The sequence below is a fragment of the Capra hircus genome, chromosome 13 (assembly GCF_001704415.2).
Source record: "Capra hircus breed San Clemente chromosome 13, ASM170441v1, whole genome shotgun sequence".
Lineage (NCBI taxonomy): Eukaryota > Metazoa > Chordata > Mammalia > Artiodactyla > Bovidae > Capra > Capra hircus.
Window position 1 is genome coordinate 75607443 of NC_030820.1, and position 18032 is coordinate 75625474.

General features: G+C 38.3%; 1 protein-coding gene across 3 annotated transcripts in view; it reads left to right on the forward strand.

Annotated features, from left to right (window-relative positions):
• The window catches only part of NCOA3 (nuclear receptor coactivator 3), a 128071-nt gene that overhangs the window by 50418 nt on the left and 59621 nt on the right, over positions 1-18032 (forward strand). For 2 of the 3 annotated variants that reach the window (XM_018057987.1, XM_018057989.1), the window contains exon 2: positions 15370-15454. The exons of the other annotated variant lie outside the window; for it this stretch is intronic. The gene's annotated coding sequence lies outside the window, so the exon portion shown is untranslated. The remainder of the gene's footprint in view (positions 1-15369; positions 15455-18032) is intronic. 3 annotated transcript variants of the gene reach the window in all.

Sequence of the window (18032 nt, forward strand, 5' to 3'; positions counted from 1 at the left end):
ATCTTTGTAAGAAATGTCCCGTTGGTATCTCTGATTTTCTTGAAAAGATCTCTAGTCTTTCCCATTCTTTTGTTTCCCTCTGTTTCTTTGCATTGATCACTGAGGAAGGCTTTCTTTTCTCTCCTTGCTATTCTTTGGAACTCTACATTCAAATGGGTATATCTTTCCTTTTTTCCTTTGCCTTTTGCTTCTCTTCTGTTCACAGCAATTTGTAAGGCCTCCTCAGACAACCATTTGGCCTTTTTGCCTTTCTTTTCCTTGGGGTTGATCTTGATCCCTGCCTCCTGTACAGTGTCATGAACCTTCATCCATAGTTCTTCAGACACTGTCTATCAGTTCTAATCCCTTGAATCTGTTTTTCACTTCCACTGTATAATCGTAAGGGATTTTACTTAGGTCATACCTATATAGTCTAGTGGTTTTCTCTACTTTCTTCAATTTAAGTCTGAATTTGGCAATAAGGAGTTCATGGTCTGAGCGACAGTCAGCTCTTGGTCATATTTTTGCTGAGTGTATAGAACTTCTCCATCTTTAGCTGCAAAGAATATAATCAGTCTGATTACAGCATTGACCATCTGGTGATGTCCACATGTAGAATCTTCCCTTGTGTTGTTGGAAGAGGGTGTTTGGTATGACCAGTGTGTTCTCTTGCAAAACTCTATTAGCCTTTGCCCTGCTTCATTCTGTACTCCAAGACCAAATTTGCCTGTTGCTCTAGGTATTTCTTGACTTTCTACTTTTGCATTGCAGTCCCCTATAATGAAAAGGACATGTTTTTTGGGTGTTAGTTCTAGAAGGTCTTGTAGGTCTTCATAGAGCCATTCAACTTCAGCTTCTTCGGCATTACTGGTCAGGGCATAGACTTGGATTACTGTGATATTGAATGGTTTGCTTTGGAAACGAAGAGAGATCAGTCTTTCATTTTTGAGATTGCATCCAAGTACTGCACTGAACTGCATTTTGGACTCTCTTGTTGACTATGATGGCTACTCCATTTCTTTTATGGGATTCTTGCCAACCGTAGTAGATATAATGATCATCTGAGTTAAATTCATTCATTCCAGTCCATTTTAGTTCACTGCTTCCTAAAATGTCCATGTTCACTCTTGCCATCTCCTGTTTGACCACTTCCAATTTGCCTTGATTCATGGACCTAACATTTCAGGTTCCTATGCAGTATTGCTCTTTACAGCATTGGACTTTATTTCCATCACCAGTCACATCCACAGCTGGGTTTGTGTTGCTTTAGCTCCATCTCTTCATTCTCTCTGGAGTTATTTTTCCTCGGATCTCCAGTAGCAGATTGGGCTCCTTCCGACCTGGGGAGTTCATCTTTCCGTGTGGTACATGGTACATTTGTTACAATTAATATACCAATATTATATTAACCAAAATCCATAGTTTATATAATAAGATTTACTTTGTTTATAGTTCTTTTTGTAGGTTCTGAGAAAGGCATAATGTCATGTATCCACTATTACTGTATCATACAGAATAGTTTTTCCTCTGAAAGTTACCTGCGCTTCACCTATTCATCTTCCTCACCTTCTCTCCAACCTGTGGTTGCTATAGTTTTGGCTTTTGCAGAATGTCATATAGTTGGAATCATATAGTATATAGCCTTTCAGACTGGCTTCTTTTACTTACCTACATGTTTTTTATGGTTCCTACATGTCTTTTTTGGCTTGACTGTTCATTTCTTTTTATTGCTGAATAATATTCCATCATACACTGCAGTCTCTCCATTCACCTATTGAATAACATCTCGATTCCTTTCAGTGTGGGGCAGTTATAAATGAAGCAGCTATAAATATTTTGTGTAGGGTTTTGTATGAACATATTTTTGAGTCTGTTGGGTTTTTAAATACCTAGGAGTGTGATTGTTGGATCATATCGTAAGACATTGTTTAGCTTTGTAAGAAAGTGCCAACTGTTTTCTTAGGTGGCTGCACCATTTTGCATTCCCCTAGCAATGAGAGTTCCTTTTGCTCCATATTCTCATCAGCATTTGTTACTGTCAGTTTTTTAGATTTTCGTCATTTTAGTAGATGTGTGGTGATATCTTGTTGTTGTAATTTGTAATACCTCAAAGATATGACATTTTGCATCTTTTCATATGCTTATTTGCCATCTGTATGTCTTCCTTGGGGCTTCCCTGGTGTCTCAGACAGTAAAGAATCTGCCTGCAGTGTGGGAGACCTGGACTCTTTGGTGAGGTATTTAGATCTTTTGCCATTTTAAAATTGTGTTGTTTCCATATATTAGTTGTTTCTTACTGTTATTTTAAGAGTGCTTTGTATATTTTTGAATACAGGTCCTTTATCTGATAAATGTTTTGCAAATATTTTCTCCGTCTGTGAGTTGTCTTCAGTTTTTTGTTTAAATTGGTAAAGTTGAAAGGGGGCTTGATATCTAACTTACCCCAAGTATTAAATAAAAAGATCTAGGTAGACATGTTCTCATACTTGAAAGCAATCATATGTTGCCTGCAATTTTTTAAAGTTGTTTCATGGACATCTTTCTAGGTGATTATTTTCACAGATCTGTGTTTGTTTTGGTGGCTATATAATTACCATTTTTGAGTGTCCTTTCTGTAGCCATTAATTCATTAATTCTACAAATACAGTACCTGTCATGTGTCAGTTACTGGGGACAAAACATTCTAGAATCTCTCCTCAAAGAGCTTGCATCAAATTAGAGTTCCCTATTCATTTTATTTATCTCTCCTTTTTTTTGCTCTTTTATACAGTGTTATATTAAATATCCTTGTATACAGATCTTGTATATCTTGATACACTTGTGCTATGTTTCTTGTTATGGGCCTACTGAACCTAAAGGATACTTGCTTAAAACTGCTGATTTTTGCCACCTGGTAAAAGTTATTTTCTTTTATTGTTTTTATTTTACAGTTCCCTAATCCTTGGAAGAATTGTGCTTGTTTTACTATGTTTTGTTGACCATTTGTACGACAGTGAACTGCCTATTTTGATTTTTTGCCCGTTTTCCCTCTTACGCTGTCTTTTCTTACTGATTTGTGAGAGCTCCTGTATATTGTGGGTTTTTATTCCTTGTCTGTTTATACACTGCAGATATTTTCTCCCAGTCTTATTTACGTTTTATTTTTTATTTCCTCTTAATTTGGGACTTAACCTAGAAGTTGCATGATTAAGACTTCCTGGGTGCCCTTCACTCACATTCTTCAAATGTTAACATTTTAGTATATTTGTTTTCTCCTTTCATTAAAAAAAAAATAGTATCATGAATTCCTTGGTGATCCAGTGGTTAGGACTCCATACTGAAGTGCGAGTCAGGAACTAAGATCCCACTGAAACCGTGTACCTCTGATTGGGACTTGAACCCATGATTTTTAGATTAGAATCATTCATCTGGTGTCTGGATGAGGCTCAGGTTCTTTGTGTCTCAGTGCAGAAGGAATTTGGCAAGAGGCAAAGTGATGGTCTAGAGGTGTTCATTAACATAGGATGCTTGTGAGAGATGCAAGCTGACAGGTGAGGGGTTCTGCCCTGAGGGCTACATGTTTATAATCAAAGGAAAGAGGGGGGGAAAAACCACCTTCTTTCTCATTCTTTGAGTAGATGTTAGGCTTACATCAAGAGCTCGTCCTTCATACTGGGCAGAAGAGTGACCTTCTGAGGTCAAACTAGGACTGACATAGTGCTTATTCAAATCAGCAGAGGGGTGGTAACAGTTTTCTTTCATTAAATGACCTGGGACTGTATCTCCTGCTTTATAGTTAAGCAAGCCTGCTTCATTCCACAATGTTTCTTGAGCCATCTTTAACTTTAGAGTGGTCTGCCAAAGTTCCCTGGGCTCCCCTCTCTATCTATAATCTCCTACTGGGACTTCTACAACTACGTGTGTGACTGTTTTATTCTATTGCTGCCACCACATAACAACCTTGCCCCTCCCCAGCAACAACCGTTAAGGCACAAAGCTTGTCTAAAAAAAAAAATTTAACCCTCAGATATTGAAATCCTTATGTGTATTCAGACTTCTCACTTTCAAGCAGTGTGGTAAGTGTATTTAATCTTTTCTTAAATGGTTCAGGATGTTAGGAACATTATTAATTTTTTTTTTTGGCTATGTGTGACACCTTTTGTACCTCTTGAATTGAACAGGAATGTTTCTCATTAGATTGAATGAGTCTAGGCCACTCCTAAGAGGTTTTGTTTGCCTTTCTTAAATAAAAAAATATTTTTTTCCTATTTTCCTTCACTATCTTTTGCTTGCCAGTTAGCTGTACTTTCTGTTAATAAATACTTTATTGCTTCTAATAGTCTCTAATTTGCTGTGAAGTTGGGAAGCCAGATACATGCAGTATTCTAAGAAGCTGGATCTAAATAACAAATGAATTCAAGTGTGAGGCCATGGGAGTCTCCCTTAATCAGTGGATGGACTGTATGTTTTTTCCACCAAGAGACATGGCTTTTCCTGACAATGATGGTGGCAGTAAGGATCTCAGACATTCATAACTGCCCCTGGAGATAGGTAGGCCGCGAGGTGTTATCCTTAATTTATAGAGGAAGTAATGGGTGGTGGCGGTAATGTTGTTATTAGGAGAGCTGGGATTTAAATCTGTTTTTTTCCATCTAAATCTATTGAATAAGCATTGTTTTTAGTAATACTTGTTTGTCCTGTCTATTGCTAATAATACTTTCTAGAAAGTTATGTTGTGTCCTGGCTTTAAGTACCGTTCTCTCATGAATTTTTTTTAAACCTAAATTTTAAATTGAAATAGGTTACTAGCACACAATTTTCAAGTTCCCATTGGCCTATAGCGTGGGTTCCAGACTAGAAGTGGGAAGATTAAGTCTATTGGACTTAATCAGTTTCATTATCGTTAATAATTGTTAATTTCATGGGAATTCCATGGTGGTCCAATGGTTAGGATTCTGAGCATTCGCTGCTAAGGGCCTGGGTTAATCACTGGTTAGGGAACTAAGGTCCTGCTTGCTGTGCACTGTGGGTCCCCCACCCCCCAATAAATTTCATTATCTATTAGACTATTATATACAGTTCTGTCTGCTATCTGCCTGGAGCTCTCTCTGCTTGGTTGGTTCCTTTCAGCTTTCAGATTAAATGTTGCATCTTCAGAGCCCTTTCCTGACCTGAAATTACTTCTCTCTTCCTACGTCTCTCCTCTTCTGTATCGTATCACCCTGTTTATTTCCTTTATGGCACTTAATCACTTTCTGGAAATGCCTTTTGGAAATATCTTGTGTATTGTTAATATCCAGTAAAATGTTAACTCTGTGATTTTTATCCTTTGTCCATCTTTAGGGCTTATTTTATCTCATAGGCAAGTGCTTCAGTCTTTTTGAACTCCTCCAAGCAGCTTCCTGTGCCAAGGAATGAGGCTCTTTGGATTTAAGGGCTTCTGTGAGGGCCTCCTTTCTTGTTTACCTTTGTATCCACAGAACCTGGAATAGCAGTCTTGCAGAATATAATTTCAGCAAACATTGTGAAGTGAATGTTGTGACAACATACTACCTTTTTCATTTGAAAGGTACGGTTGAGGCTTATAGTCTAATGTGCTTTTCAGAGAATAAGTGTATGGCATAGCTATATTATTTGATGTGGTTCAGTCGCTGAGTCGTATCCGACTCTGTGACCCCATGAACTGTAGCCTGTCAGGCTCCTTTGCCCATCCCAGGCAAGAATACTGGAGTGGGTTGCCATTTCTGTCTTCAGAGGATCTTTCTGACCCCCGGGATCGAACCGTCTCCTATTGGCAGCCCAGCTACATTATTACTGATTAATAATATCATTTTGTATGGTATATGTATTTTTTAAACAAAATTTTCAATTACCAGAGAGCCAGTCCATCCAGTTTGAAGCCATAGAAAACGTTTGAATTAAAAAAACAAAAACAGAAAACACTTGTTCTGTGAATCTTAGAGCGATTCTCAGACTTAAGTCTGTGAGCCACTTTGACAGAGCAAGGAGACGTGCATGCTGCTCGCCTGTTTGTTTTGATGGTCAGCGTTTCTTTTTAGGTTCCATTTTTGACGTAGAAGCTGCATTAGTATGGGAGGAGAACCAGACCACTGACTGCTGTACCCCACTTAGTCAGTCTTATTTTCCAAATGCAGAGTGCTTCGGGTACTCGGATAAAACCAGGGGAGAAGAATGATTTGGTTGGAGATGCCAGGAAAACTGCACTTTCCATGCCCGGATTGGTTTGTGACAAGAAGCTTGCTACCTACTGTTTAACTCTGTGCTTTGTTCTGAGTTATTTTTGGAGTAACTTATGTGATGGAAAGAAATAATATAGAGGATAGGAGAAATTGAGGAAAAATGTATTCCCCTGTCCTGGGGAGAAGGTATATAAATAGCTAATTTACTGTATGTTCATTTTTAGGGTTTGTTCTGTCGCAAAGGCGTGTGATTAGGTCTCATTGAATTCTTCTGAATGCTTTCCTTTGCCAGGCTCAGCTACTAGATTATCTGGATTCAGGACTACTCACAATATTTTTTTGCTTGGTTGCCTTCCTTTTTCTAAGATGATTTTAAAAAGCCCTTTACATATACAGAATACTCTGTGCCAATTAACTAATAGTTTTTCTTGCCAGTCATTGAAAGATAAAAGACTTAAAACAGCATCGATTTGTTTGAACTTGTGCAAGTAATATTTTATTTTTGTTGTTGAAGTTAGAATGAAAGGATGGGGAGCATAAGGGAGGGAAAAATTATATTCTCATTTATGTAGAAAATAGAAATATAATGGCTTTGAACATGTTGACAATTAAAAAAAGGACCAGGTTTTACGTTTATTATACAACCATTAAAAGCATGTTGCTGGGTATATCTCCCTGGAGTATCTTGGTTCAGGCATGTCTTCCATTTGGTGGGTAAGAAAAATTAGACACACAAAGTCAGTGTAATTTTTCCAGTTACATATAGAGAAAATAATAAGCGGTGTGTAGTTTTCCTTGACTCTGCTTATATTTTATCCAGTTGAAATGTGTATGGAACTCAGGACAGGTGATGTACTTTGTATAGTTTCCCAGCTGTTCATAGTAACGGCTCAATTAAATTTTGATGTTATTCTTCAGGGAGAAGTTTTGTTCTGGTTGCTAATGATGTATATATTGATGTTTTTGAGCATGGACATAATATTTGTGTTCATGTTGATAAGAAAATTGAACTGGATTTCAGTACAAAACTTTTGTAAACATTTTGCGATACAGGCTTTTGTATTTGGGGTTTCTGCTTTTATGATGTTTAGGCCACCGTTGGTTTTAGATAAGAGGAATTTGAATCTCTTGATTCTATTTTCTTCCAGGGCTGTATCTGCCTCTGCAGGCGTTTTTGGTTTGTATAGTATATGCACTGAGGATATCTTTGTAATTTTGACATGAGTATAGTATTATATATTGATTAAATTTCTGTTTTTAAATATTAAGGAGTGCAGATATTTTAATCATTACATGCCAAGAATTCTGGGCTTTCCTTGTTTCCCCTCCTGTAATTGCTGCTGGTGGAGGTGGAAGCCCTTCTCAATGTTAATAAATGCCATCACCCATTCCCTTCCCCCAGCTTTACACTGGAGCCTAGTTTGCCTGCAGCTGCAATGGTAGGCATCTTTCAGGAAGTGACCTTGGCTTGTATTAATCAAATTCAGAACACACAAAAAGCTTCTTGCTAACATGCTGACTTGATGTAAAATTTTATCGCATCCATTTTCTTTCAGAATGAGGCCATCTTGTAAAAAGAAGATACACAGAAGACTCCTCCAATATAATACATTAAAAAAGCTCTGTAAGACATGTTTGTTTTTTAAAAAAACCTAGATTTTAAAAGTAAAGACTATTAATGGCCAAATGTGCATAAACTTAAATCATGAAGGTTTGGGAGCTGTTACTAGAAAATTAACTTGTTTTAATGCTGAATAAAAAGAAAGTCCTGTATGTTAGCATCAAACTTATTTACTATTTAGCTACATTAAATACAATTTATTATCTTTAATATTTATATCAAAATATTTAAAAAATAAGCTATAAATTTAATATATAGCTACATTAAATTATTGTGGAAAATTTATACACTATGAATTTATTTGGGGGCCCTTTAGGAAACATGTATTAAGAGAGATACTTTTGTATATAGTTTATCTTTGGGTGTTCAGAAATGACTGTGATCTTACTGTGTTGGTTTGGATAAGAAAACTAATATCCTGCTTGGAATAATTTTCTTATGTAATGGCAGTAACTACAGGGACTTCTACATATAACAGAAGATTGAGTCAGCAGGACTGCTAAAATTTCAACCACCTATTGTATTTATGAGAATATCCTAACTACAAATTCACACAGTTGCTTCTTTAGTATTTAGCTGATCATTATGATAGAGCAGTTAATATAGTCAAAGAAATCTAGTTTTTAAATGTAGGATAGTTGAGGTTTGTGTCTTACAGATCTTTATTTTAACCTTGCTCAGTGTTATATGTAGAAAAGAGTATTTCATGGATTAGTTTGCTAATGTTTTCTACATTTGGGAGAAATTTACAAAAAAAACCCCTAAACTTGGAGCTCAGTCGCATCTATTGCCAAGGGGTTCACTTTTGAGTTTATTTGTATAGGAGTCATTTGTGTGTACTGAACTGTTTTAGAAGAGAAATACAGAGAAAGAAAGCTTAAACCTTAGGAGCTGTACCTGCATTTTGGTCGATGTACAGTATGAAAAGTACAGGCATGTTGTGTGTTTATTAATGATTAGGAGAGGAGATAGAGAACTTATGCAAATTAAAAATTGGGGTTAGATAAATAATGGCTTCAACATCAGAGTTATTATTTACTGGAAACATAATCAGCATTATCTGTGATTGTATTGTAACTTGTTCTTAGAATTGCAGCCTCGTGGAGATAAATCTATCTGTAACCTGCCTAAGTTCACTCTTTGTCTTGATACCAACATTAATAATTGGTTTGTTAGATACTACAGGAGAATTTTGGAGAAGGCAATGGCACCCCACTCCAGTACTCTTGTCTGGAAAATCCCATGGCCGGAGGAGCCTGGTAGGCTGCAGTCCATGGGGTCGCGAAGAGTCGGACGTGACTGAGCGACTTCACTTTCACTTTTCACTTTCATGCATTGGAGAAGGAAGTGGCAACCCACTCCAGTGTTCTTGCCTGGAGAATCCCAGGGATGGGGGAGCCTGGTGTGCTGCCATCTATGGGGTTGCACAGAGTCGGACACGACTGAAGCAACTTAGCAGCAGTAGCAGCAGCACAGGAGAATTTCAAGGAAAATGACTTGATCATTTTTCTCCACTCAAATACCTGTTTAAAATACATGGTCTTCAATAAAATTGTCACCTTGAACTTAAAATGTTCTTTGCCTCCTCCTCTGCTGCCACCTTCCCATGCCCCCCATTCCTCCCTAAGAAGGAGAAAGGAACGCCTTTCGAGAAAAGGAATACATACAATCCTGGTAGCCAATGAGTTAATGTTCATTTGCAGCCTGAGGGTCAGCGTTCAGTCCCTGTTTCCTGATTGGCTGCTAAAAGGTGAAATTGAAACCACTGTAAACTTTTGACCCTGTAGCAATTCTTGTGGAACGCCTTCCACTGGTGGAGCCCAGAGCTTCAGCTCACCTCTCCACCCAACCCCTCCCACCCCCTTTCCTGTATTTATTTTGTATGATCGTGCAGCACTGCATGCGGTTTTTCCAGGAGAGGGGGGAGAGGGAAGCAGAACAAGCACCAGCAAGCGGCTGGCTTCATGCCTGTTTTAGCAACCATGTCATTACTAGCTACAGCTCAGCCAGAGATAGGGAGCTTGTTAATAAACTGGTCTGCCAACTGGATTTTTCAGTTTTCTCCTTAATCTCAAGGTAATTTTAAACATGCAGAATGGTCGTATTTACTGTCGTTCATCAGTGGATAGTATCGTGTAAGCAAAATATATGGCACGATTTCCTGAATGTGTTGAGTTAAAAATAGCTTTCATATTCAGCAACCTTTATATATCCCATTAACGTTTCCTATGTCTCTTATGATTTTTACGTAAATGCCTAATGTTTTACAAAAGTTTTCTTTTTTTCTTCTTTGCCTTTGTCTTTTGTTATAAAGACACTCAATTGGCATTTCATTTCTGACTATGGAGAATAATTGCAGAAATTATCTGTACATTCAAAGTTTGTTACTAATCCCCCCCTCTTTTTTTCTTGGATGAGGTAAATGGTTCTGGATTTGTCTTCCATTCACATGTAAATAGTGCTTTACAGTCACCACAGAAACCGGTGAACACGGCAGGACTGTCCTCTTCCCTTCTCCTTTGACACTGATGTCAGACTCTGTCCTTGTCTTTGGTTCCTCCTTATATCCCTGGTGTCTGGCAGAGTGTAGCGGGTTGATGCTCAGCAGATACTTACTGAGGGAACATAGTTTTCATTTCAGAAACTATAGTGGCTGTTTGTACCTGCCACTCCTGTCCTAATTTTGCTTACACTTTTGAGGGCCTGTGCAGCACCTGGCATCTGATAGGTGTAGAGCAAACATTTAAGTGAATTAAATGCCTTCTGCAAGGTTATGAATCTGAACTTCCAAAACCTAGGTTTTCTGAAACTAAAGCTTCTTTTTTAACTGCCTCTTTTAAATTTTCAGATTGATTCTACGTAGAACTAAACATTTATTAAAACTTATTAAATGACTATTCGGAATAAGTTATTATAAATCAATTTGGTCTTTTCTAATGTACATCATAGGCTGGGTGGTAATACATGTCAAGTGTTTTTTTTTTTTTTTTTAACCCTGTTCTTACTTTACTAAGCCTGAATGTGCTATAATTTGAAATAATTCCTACTACTCTTGTCAGAAAGACGGGTATTTTTGAAAGTGTCATCACTTATTGCCAGTATTTTCTTGGGTACCAAATACATTTTTCCTTATTTACTTGAACATGAAATAATGGACTAATAAATTTTAAAGAAAAAATTCTTTTTTTCTGTGAAGTTTATATAACTTTAAATACAGTAACATCTTTTTATATAATTTAAAACTTTCCTATTGGTATTAAACTTACATACTTTCTTTCCCCTTTCATTAGATTGGTTGTAGTTGATTGTTGTAAGTAAAATCTGGTGTTACAGTTTTGACAAAGGATATATTTATTGTTTGATAAATAATCTCAACTGCAAAAAAGAAATGTTCTTTGTGCCAGTATTACATAATCTTTAAGTAAAACGGGATGTTTAATTGGTGCACAAACTGATTGTTTAGAGCTTTTAAGATGAGTGGGCAACAGCTGGCTTTTCCCAAAGATGGTGGTTCCCCATCTCCATCTATGATTTTAGGAAACTGAGGAGGGTGTCCTTGGGAGCCCTGCCTGCCGCACCGTGGAGAGAATAATGAGCTTAATATGATTAATAGTAGAGTCCCTGCCCCCTTCCGTACTCAATAGCAAAAGAAAAACACATTCATAATATTCAGTGGCCTCTCTTTGTCCAGTTGGTGTTTCCCAGCATCAGCATTATGTAGTTTGGATTTTCCTCTCAGCTCCCCTCCCCCAGTTTGATTCTTTGTTCTGGCCTCGAGGCACATCTTCTCAGACTAGCTCTTATTAACAAAGCTCAGTTTGATCTCCCCAAGCCCCCAGTAGCTTTCTAGTGATGCAGGTTTTGATAATGTGGATCTCATCAGTCACCTTTATGTTAATTCTAGTAGACAAATTGGGGCTTCCCTGGTGGCTCAGTGGTAAAGAATCCACCTGCCAATGCAGGATATACGGGTTCAACCCCTAGGCCAGGAAGATCCCTAGAAGAAAGTGACAATCCATTCCAGTATTAGTGCCTGGGAAATCCCATAGACAGAGGAACCTGCTCGGCTACAGACCATGCGCTCACAAAAAGAGTCAGACACAACTTAGCGACTAAACAAACAAACAAACAAATACAGTCCTTGAAAATCTGCTCTGTTGCCATTGCAGAATCTTGGTTCTAGACTAGTCAACTGCAGTGTCCCAGCGGTTCCATGCTCGACAGGATCTTGGTAGATTGTACTTTTTAGACTAGACTAGTACTTTTAGACTCCTTGCAGTTTGCTGGTAGGGAAGCCAGTCGTTGCCCTGATTATTTGGGGGCCTCTCTAATCCAGCTGCACACTTCTTGGGAGAGGAGAACTTTTTAGATGGTATCTCTTTATGTTCTGGGGGTTATGGGGTACCGATTGGCTGTGTCTGTACTCCTTTGGGTAGTTCTCATCGGCAGTACAGCAGTGCTTGAGTGTGAAGTAGGCTTTCTCACCAGCTTTTCACATTAGGCAGCAGTGCTTGTTCCCTGATCAGTCATGAGGTACATTCTGACTCAAATGCCTTTTCCTGCCCACCCATCTTGTTCTCTAGGTACTCATGTCACCCCATGAACTCCCTCTTACTTCTCAAAAGGAGCAACAACAAAAGAACCATTTCTTTTTAAAAACTACATTTATTAGTTTATTTTTGGCAGCACCGGCATGCGTTGCTGTGTGCAGGCTTTCGCTAGCTGTGGTCAGCGGGGCTCTGCTTGGCTGCGATGTGCGAGCTTCTCAATCCTGTGGCCTCTCTTGTGTCTGAGGCTCGCGGGCTCTAGAGCTTGGGCTCAGTAGCTGTGTACTGGCTGAGTTGCTCTGAGGCATGTGGAATCTTCCCAGACCAGAGATTGAACCCGTGTTCCTTCCATTAGCAGGTGGATTCTTAGTCACTAGACTGCCAGGGAAGTACAAAAGAACCATTTCTGAGATGAAATTTGATTTAAAACTAGGGCCAGGAAACCTTGAACTTTTTTTACAAGACTTTTGCCTATCTTTTCCCCCTCCACTGTCCTCTAGTTAAATTGAATATAAAAATTCAAGTTATAAAACACTGAATTGAGTGAATTAATGAATTAAAGTCGCTCAGTCATGTCTGACTCTTTGTGACTGAATGGACTATACATTCAGTCCTTGGAATTCTCCAGGTCAGAGTACTGGAGTAGGTAGCCTTTTCCCTTCTCCAGGGGATCTTCCCAACCCAGGGATCGAACCTAGGTCTCCTACATTGCAGGTGGATTCTTTCCCAGCTGAGCCATCATGGAAGCCCAGGAATACTGGAGTAGGTAGCCTGTCCCTTCTCCAGCAAATCTTCCCAACCCAGGAATTGAACTGGGGTCTTCTGCATTGCAGTAGGATTCTTTACCAGCTGAGCTACCAGGGAAGCTCAACTCATTTAAAAACCAAAGTTGTTTGTGCTTTCTCCTGTTTTTTATTTCTGTGTGGTTAGAAACTCTTGCTATACTATGTGTTGGATAGTCTTGTTTGGCTAATAATTGTTATTTATTTATTGAGCTTGTATATACTAGGTACTAGTAAGTAATTTAAGCATTTTCACTTAATTGTCACAAGAACCTTATGAGTTGTGATACCTGTTTTAAGATGAGAAATCTAAGGCTCAAAGATGTCTTACATTGACCCAGGGTTACCAGACCAGTAAGTGAAAGAGCTAGGAGTTGGTTGATTCTAGATCTGGTGGGCTCTGAAGCTTCTGCTCTTTAGCCATTATGCTAAGAAGGTCAATGACCCTGGTAGCTCAGACAGTAACTAAGTCACTTCAGTCATGTCCAACTCTGTGTGACCCCATAGACCAGGCTCCCCTGTCCCTGGGATTCCCCAGGCAAGAAGACTGGAGTGGGTTGCCGTTTCCTTCTCCAATGCATGAAAGTGAAAAGTGAAGTTGCTCAGTCGTGTCCGACTCTTAGTGACCCCATGGACTGCAGCCTACCAGGCTCCTCTGTCCATGGGATTTTCCAGGCAGGAGTACTGGAGTAGGGTGCCATCGGCTTCTCTCTGGATCCTCACAAATCCACCTCTTATCGCTTTGTCTCTCAATGAATTTTTGCAATGAGACATCAGGGCCTGAGTTTCATTAGTTTTGGCCGAGCTTGAGTCCTGGGAGAGAGCTTAATCGGAGGTCTAAAGCGTCTGCCTACAATGCGGGAGACCCGGGTTCAATGCCTGGGTCGGGAAGATCTGCTGGAGAAGGCAATGGCAACCCACTCCAGTATTCATGCCTGGAAAATCCCATGGACCGAGGAGCCTGTAGGCTACAGTCTATGGAGTCGCTCTTTCTGCTCTTTAGCCATTATGCTAAAAACCTATATGTACTATTGTGGATTGGAAGATGCAGTCCAAGAACTAGCTTACTTTTGGCATTGCCTCAGTGATAAGCTGGAGACTACTGGGATTATTAGTAGACACGATACTAGATACAGCAGTTCCTTCTGTAACTTTAATTGCATGCCACTTACATATTACCTAGATTTTCCTCTTCTCCCTTCGTCAACAATGTTATGATGTGATATCCTTCTGCCCTCAACCCTCATCCCCCCGTTTCTCACCTTTAATTTGAGCTTCAAAAGTGCAACAGATCCTTCACATCATGCACCTAGATTGTGGTTGGTTGTCTCCTATCTACTGTGTGGATTGGCCATGACTGTGATGTGTTTGTTACTTGGAACTTGTGAGTATATCATTTTTCCTTCCATCCTTTCTCAGCAAACCTGCCAGTTCCAGCACGAATGCTATTAACTTAAGGGCTTAGCTATGGTTGTTGTATCCACAGATAGCTCTAGAATTAGTGGTAGTCAGAGTGTGCTTCGTCACATTTGGAAAATCGAAAGGTGAGAGTGAATGTTTTCATTGGCTCACTTTTTTGTTGCGCTAGAGCCTGCTCCACATTTCCTCAAGTGCAGAAGTCTGCAGTTCTATGTGCTCACATATTTATTGAAGTTTATTTTGAAGAACTGTCCTTCATTTACCTGTCTCCCGTTTAAAATAATTTTTTTTTTTTTTGGTGAATGAAATGATGTACCCTTTCCTAGAGGGGAAGAAAATATCCAGTACTTTTTTTTCTTGGTTGCTTTATCTATCTATATGGTGGGTATTTATTTTTTTTTGGACTTGAGGATTTAATTAGCTTCTTACAGGATATTTATATTGTTTTGAATTGTTAATTTGTTGAACATTCCCTTTGGACTTGGGAACATACCAGGTTCAGATTACCCATCGGGTTTCATCACTCTTCAGAACTTGGAGCTGATCTCCTTCATCACTACTTTGCGTTATCCATGTTTACAAACTGTGACGGATTGTATTGTGTATGCCCTGCCTAATTTTTTTTTTTTTTAAACAGAGTAGTAATATATGGCAAAATAAGGCATCAAGTTCAAATTCCTAGGAACAGGCTTCATACTTGATAACTTTTTGTTAGTTTTGTTTCTTATGTCCAGGCACAGGAAATTTGGGAAAAGTTAACTTGTGTGTGACTAATAAGAATATTTATACTAAGAAAGGGCAATAAAAATCAACACCCTTTTTTTATTTGTTTTTGTCCTCAGGATCAAAATACTTGCTGAACAGTGGAGTCAGAGACCAATAGAAACAAACATAAACTACCTGGACAGCATTTGACTGGTTAGCCAGGTAATCCAGCTTTACTTTGGATCCTCTGTAATTTTCTGACTCCACCCTCTGAAGATGCGTGCACTTTGTGATTTTATGATTTCATTTTAAGCTTGTTTTATATGTTATGTTGTCCTCTTTAATGATACTGTTAGTTGAATGAAGGGTCTTGGAATAAGTATATATGTATATTCTATATACAAATATAAATTTGGAGGGAAGGAGTATGTTACAGTTTAACATGAGATGCTGCCATCAACCCTCTTCTTCTTATGTGTGAATATTTAAAATCGGAATCAGCTCCACCCATTTTGACTATTTCACCTTGCAGAGGCTAATTTCCTCAGATTGCTAGTGCTGGTGTGTAACATTTCAACTGACTCCTCTCCTAACTTTTGTTATTGCATCAGGATAGGAAAAATGAGAATGAGAAAACTATCTGATAGCGGTGAAACCACTTACGCCTTGTTTAGGTGGTTAAATTTCTTTTTGTTGGTAACATTTTATTCTCTTGGTTGGCTGGGCTTGAAATCTGAGTCATCTTTGAATCCTGCCCGCTCTGATATTTTTAGTAAACAAGCCTTATCTGGTTTTCTATTTTCATGTCTCCTCTGTTCAGTGAACTTTCTGTTACCAATCTTAGCTTCCTAGGCCAAGACCCCGTAACTTCATGCGTGTGTTTGAAATGTCCCTTTACTGCTTCTTATCTATACTGTTTGAACCCACTTGAAAATTTGCTAGAGATTTTTCTTCTGTATATCCCTTTAATCAAGCCTCTTTTCTGTTATGAGCTTGTACGACTGTTCCCTGGCTTACAGAAAAAAAATACAAACTTCTCTCGCTTACATTTGAAACAGTCCTTTATCTGATACTTTATCTAGGCCTCCAGTTTCAACTCTTGCTATTTCCCAATAAAATCCTTCAATTAATTATGAACATATATTATGTTCATAATATTCTGAACATAGTAGAGAATTATCTTCATAGTATTTATCTTAAAAAACAAAACTTTATGTGGAAAGTTTCCAGTTTATATGGAAATTTCCAGTTTACAAAAGTTAACAAAATAAAGAATTATCTAGATATCCTTAGTCAGATTCACTCTCTGGTTTTATTATTTGCATTTATCTGGGCTCTTACCCTTCCCTCTCTCTTTTTTGAATTATTTGAGGGTTATGCTACATAGAATGTGCTTCTTTCCTCTAATACTTATGCTTTATTTCCTACAAATAGGGTCGTTCTCTCATATAACCATTGTACGGTTATCAGCTTCATAAATGGATGTTAATATAGACCTGTTGTCCATCTTCCAGTTTTGTCAGTTGACCTAATAAAGTCTTTCCCAGCAGTTTCCCTTGCTTCTTGTAACGGAAACGAGTCTAAGCTCAGGTACTACATGTAGTTATTATTTTTCTTTGGCCTCCTTTTTCCTGGAATATTTCCCGAGCCTCTTTTTTGTCTGATATGACATTGACATTTTTGAAGACTGCAACCCTTCCTCTCCCTTATTAGAATGTTCTTCATTTTCTGTTTGAAACAGGATTAGAATGAGGCTATTCGTTCTTGGCCGGGATACTGCATAGGTGATGTGATACCCCGAGAAAGATGTACAGCTTCTGGAGGCACAGGATGTCTTCTGTCCCTCATTGGGATGTTAATTGTGATCATTTGGCCACTGTGTTGCCTGATTTCTCTGCTGTTAGAGTTTCTCCCCCTTCTTTAAGTGGTGATGGGGGAGGCAATGCCAATACCATGATTCTCATCACAGTTTGCCCTAGATTTAGCATTCATTGATGATTCGTGTCTGATCTAATTGTTTACTGTCATGCTTCCAAAATGGTCATTTTCTCATTCCGTTCCCAGTGGAGCTCTTTCATCATGCTCCTGTGTCCTTGTGGGAAATAGTATTAGAGACCAAGATCCTTGGTAGGTGTCCTTATTGCTCCTAGATTGTCTTCTCTTCTTGACCCCTTCAGTGGACACAGCTAGGAAATAAATGCGTGTTTATACATATGCATACGTAAACATACTTGTTCATGTACACACATAGCAACATGCCTTTACGTAGTTTATAAATCATGTGTTTATGTCAGTATGTCCAGTTTCACTCCACATCTGCAGGGTTTTTTCTTTGCACCTCTCACTTTATATTTTTATGTCCATTTTTATACCATAAGAGCCTTGGTTCCCAGCATAGTATGTTTACTCATTTGGTCTGTCCTATAATATATCTAAAATCATTTCAGATATGCTTTGCCCATTTAATTACAGTAAACAAAGTGAGTGGGGAATTTGTATATAGTTTTGCCCAGGACTGAGAGGAAATCCTGTATTCATTTTTTTGACTTACATATTTGTTTTTTATTTTTTTAATTTTTTTAATTTTTTTAATTTTAAAATCTTTAATTCTTACAGGCGTTCCCAAACATGAACCCCCTTCCCACCGACTTACATATTTGTATTTAAAATTTTTTCATTTAAAAATTTTTATTGGAGGTTAGTAGTTGATTTACAGTGTTTCGCTAGTGGTTGATTTTCGGGTGTAAAATGGTATATTTTTAAAATACTTGAATTAGTCCTTCCTCATCCTACCTTCCCT